We start from the raw sequence: 4,984 nt of genomic DNA, 5'->3' as shown, positions 1-4,984 counted from the left end.
TGACCACGTCTGAACTGATTTATTACTTTCATCATTAGCAGGTAATAATAGTTGGACAAAGACAAAGAGCTTTCAGTCACATCAAATATTTGTATAAAAAAAAAAAATGTATCGTAAGACTGGAGAAATAGCCAGTAAATTCTACCAAATATGGTTTTTGTAGTATAAGCTTACATTGTGCACTTTTTTCTTTACTTGTTAGTACTTTTTTTGTTAGTAATTTTTTTTTTAAAGCTAAGATTTAACTAGTAGATCTGGAACAATATAATTTATAAAAAAATATTCATTCAAAAATGTAGCAATTGTATTATCACTGTAAAAGTTTTTGTTCTTAACTTGCAAGATCATATTTTTACTAAATATATAAATGGAAACTTAAAAATACCCATGAAAATCTTTTAAAACATACTTTTGTAGTATCTGTATACAGCGTTCTTATTTTGTACAGCTGTTTCAGTGACAATTTAATAAAAAAACTTTTAAATAGAAAAGCATAAACATTTTGTTAGGATTGGAATTTGGAACATGAAGAATTGTCAAAAAAAAAAAAAAACTTTATGCAACTCAATCTTCTAATAAGTAATCTAATGCATTTTATAAAAAAAATAAAAAAACAAACAATAAAAAAGTCTATATGTATTATGTGAAAACTCAAATTTCTAGTATATATCAAAAAACTGTTTTTAGTTTAGTTTAGTTTTTTTTATTTTATTATTATTACCATGAATTATGAGAATTATTATAGTGTTTAGGTGTTTTAACAGCAGGTACAGATGCAGACTGATACTGTACTCAAACAAACAAGCCAAAAACTCAACCAAACTCAAAACCAGGCACAGAAACAGGTGGAAAACCACACAAAGCATCTACTTGGTAATACCACTAGTGCAATCTGGCTGAGTGAGAAGTTTGGGTGATTTATAGTGTGAGGCTGATTGGACACAAGTGAGTGCAATAAGAAGGCCAGCGATACACTTAGGAAGGGAGTCAGATGAGCAGGTTTCTGCCATGTGTTGCAGAGGTGAATTGTGGCAAGCGGAGTTCATGAATGATGTTGGCCATTACATGACATTTAGCTGTTTTTAATTGTGTAATATTAACTGGAACGAGTTATGCTCAACCTGAGAATATTCAGGAATAAAAAAAACCCCAGAAACTGGTGCACATTTAAATTAATTGCACATCAAAAGAAAAATGAAACACGACCAAACAAACAATAGAAATGTAAATTGTATATTTGTCACAGACAGTTACAGTCTATACGGAATACAACCTGCAGCTAAATATAAATCTGATATCTAAATAAAAGGAACTATAAATATAAAACGATAAAATATATTAAATAAAGTAGTAGTTAAAAACTGTACAAACGAAATGTACAAATTGTAAAAAAATGTTTTTACAGGGAATGTAAATAATTTTTTTTTTGAAAAGCAACCAATAAATTCATAAACGATACAATAAAGAGAGCGACTGTATAAAGCGGTGTTGATCTTCTATTTTCTACGCCATCTTCGTTTAATGCTGTGTGCTTTATTACAGCCATCATGAAGAGATCCATAAGTGACTGATCTGCTATGTCTCAAGTTGCAATGTGCCCTATATTCCTTAGTGTGCCATAAATGGGCTTCCGATGATACTTTTTGCTTTTATAGCACACCATCGGGGAGGATCATTATGGCCGAGAGTTACTGAGACACTTTACTTTGAATGTTTGTCTTTTTTATGTGCTTGGTGTGTGTGTGTGTGTGTGTATATATATCTATATATACTATAGAGTTGGCAAGTTTGGCTTATACACAATATTTACACACAGCTTTACTAAAATATTGACCAAAGAGGCACATTGAGAACAGCACAAAATCAGGCTCGCAAGCCATGTAGTAACGTTTTACCATAACCTGAGTGTTTTTAAAACAGGGAAGCCATTTTACAAGCTTTTTGCATGTAGAAAAAAAACCCCAAACCCTTGTAATGCATTAGCAGGCAACGTACATCCTGGTTGTGTTTGGAGAAAAAGTTCCTTTATGGGATCAGTAATTCGAATAATATTTTATGAAAGATACAATTGTGTGCTACGCTCAATTTGTGATAAAATAGGAGGTCAAATTATTTCATAAATATCGAACTGATTGTTGAAAGCACAGAGGCAGAGGTCGGTAGAGGCTCTGAGAAATGACAGATAGGTGCAAAATGTGGCACGCAGAGTGTTTGAGGAAACATTCATTTGCTGTCATATGTTCGTGCCAGAAGTCAACGAATAGAAGAGACAGCAGATAAGTGGAAGCTTTTTCTGTGAAACTGGTTTGTAAACATTATAAGATTATAAAGTTTTACAACTGAATTTTTTAAAGTTTTTTTTATAATTTTAACTTTGGCCTAGTTCAATGCAAACAAGTGTTTTGATTTAGAATTAATTTATAAAAGTCTTACAAAAAAAAGAATGAAAAATATATATTTTATAATTACATTGTATATCATTGTACTTTATTTAGATTTAGGCTGATATTCATGCATTTATTGTTTCTTTCTTTTTTGTGTTTTTATGTATTAATTTCAATGCTACTTATTAATTAGTTTTTTTGTTAATTTATATATTTAGTACAGATTTTTATACTTAAGTTGTGTTTTGTTGTTGTTATTTGTAAAACACACATCAGAATTAAAACATAATGGAAATTCTGGTATTATGGAACATTCATATTCCTGTTTTAGATCATGTGTGTGTGTGTGTGTGTGTGTGTGTGTGTGTGTGTGTGTGTGTGTGTGTGTGTGTGTGTTATTTCCGAAAGAATTTTATAAGATATTGTAACTATCGTTAAATTAAAAAGTACATTCAGGATGAAGTTAGATGTAACAAGAAATTTAAATATGAATTTGTTTCTAATCTTGAATTGTTTCTGAAACTTCTGAAATGTTCATCTGGGTGAAGTTATTAATCTTATAATAAAAGAAAAGTCTCAAATGAGTTAATTAACTGAATTCAGTTAAACTGTGTTCATTTGGCTTCACTGATTTCATTCATTTTTAATCCTTTGTTCAGTTCACTCATTAAAATTCCGCCCGTGTTAATAATTCTGTCAGAGTTCTCAGAGCTGGCATGCCCTCTGACCCTGCCTGACCCTAATGATGAAAAAGAAGAGCAGTGAAAATGTCTCATTACGTCTTTTTATTTGAAAGGCTGCAGAGACGCGGTTGTTTTCCGAGACGTCCATTAATCTTTCGTGCTGTAAACTTTTTTCGAAAAACACACTCTGGCTTTCGGCCAGTTTCTACAAATCGCTTTTGGACGTTTGCCTTTAAAACCACGACGCTGTGACCTCCTGTCTTCAGGAATGTCTGGGAGAAGGAACCATTTACAGAGTAAAAAAAAATCCAAATAGATTTCAGACGGTGAAAAGACACAGTGGATCAGTGGAGGACGTCTAAAGAAATTAATCTCTTTTCACCAACTGCAGCCATGATAATTTAAGGTTTTAAAAGAGACCTAAAAAACTCAACGTTAAAGTTTCTATTGTTGTAGTAAACTTATATCTGCATGTGGTTTGCAATTTGGACTAAATGTATATAAGTTTGAAATACGGTTACATTTTATTGATTACATACTAATAGTATTATATCACAATATTGTCATGCTCAATGTTTTTTATTGTAATATTTAATTTGTATTTTTGCTGCATAAAAATAAACCCCTGCCTTTCACTTATACAAAAATTTATGAAGCTTGCTCTAATTGGCCTTTGATTTACATAATTTTATATTTAGTAAATAAATATTTACTAAGAGTACACTATATGGGCGAAAAATTTTGGGACACCTGACTTGTCCAGTCATATGTGGTTCTTCAATTCAATTCAATTCAATTCAATTCAATTCAATTCAATTCAATTCAATTCAATTCAATTCAATTCAATTCAATTCAATTCAATTCAATTCAATTCAATTGTGGTTCTTCACCAAACTGTTACCACAAAGTTGGGTGCAAACAATTGTATAGGATGTCTATGGATGTGGTAGCATAAGATTTTCCCTATTACCCCCTGATACTACTGTTCACAATGCCAGCTCCATGTAGATGCTTTACATTTGTTGCAGTAGAAGATCTTGAGTGGCCTTCTTTAGAGCTCTGACTTAAACCATATTGAACACCTTTGGTATGAATTGGAACCCTGACTGCACCCCAGGCCTCCTCATCCTACATCTGTAACTGACTTTACTAACACCCTTGTGGCTGAATAGCACAAATATCCAGAAGCACACTACAAAATTAATCATCTTCCCAGAAGAATTGAGGTTATTATAGCAGCAAATAAGATTTAATCTGGAATAAGATGCTCATAAAGTACATAGAATCTTATGGTTAGTTGTACATGATGTATATCTGTGTGCTAAATAGCTAACCAGAAAACTGAGTAAAAATCGTACTAATTTAAATAGGGTTGTCATGGTAACAGTTCATGGAAACAGTTCCGAGGTTTAATTCTGATTGGTATAATTGCTGGTAAATACGCAAGTAGGAAAATAAGAATGAAACTTAAGAGAGTTTACTCTTAGCTAAAAAGTCTGTAGTTTTATAATAGTTTTATAATGTATTCATATGAGATGTGTTTTCTATTTTGCATATTCATGCAAATTTATAGCCCATGGCATTTTTAATGAGGGTGAAGCTGTGATGTTGCTCAACATGGTCCAAAATGGGGTGTAGGAATATGAACTGGACTATAATTCCAGTGTTCTATAGTATTCTATTTCATTCTTTTGTAGTTCTTTTGACTGGTTAGTGTGTGTGGGTGTGTGTCTGTGTGTGTGTGTGTGTGTGTGTGTGTGAGAGAGGTCAGTGTTTGCCTGGAGCTCAGTGGGCTTTGACACTGCAGAGGTCTGGATTAAAGAAGATTATAGTGGCTCTGTGATTTGGCAGTGTGTGTTTGTGTGTGTTTGTGTGTGTGTGTATTTGTGTGTGTGTGAATTTGCCCTCACAGTGTCC

This window comes from Silurus aristotelis, assembly GCF_946808225.1.
Source record: "Silurus aristotelis genome assembly, chromosome: 13".
NCBI classification, from domain to species: Eukaryota; Metazoa; Chordata; class Actinopteri; order Siluriformes; family Siluridae; genus Silurus; species Silurus aristotelis.
Note: the sequence above shows the minus strand (reverse complement) of the source record.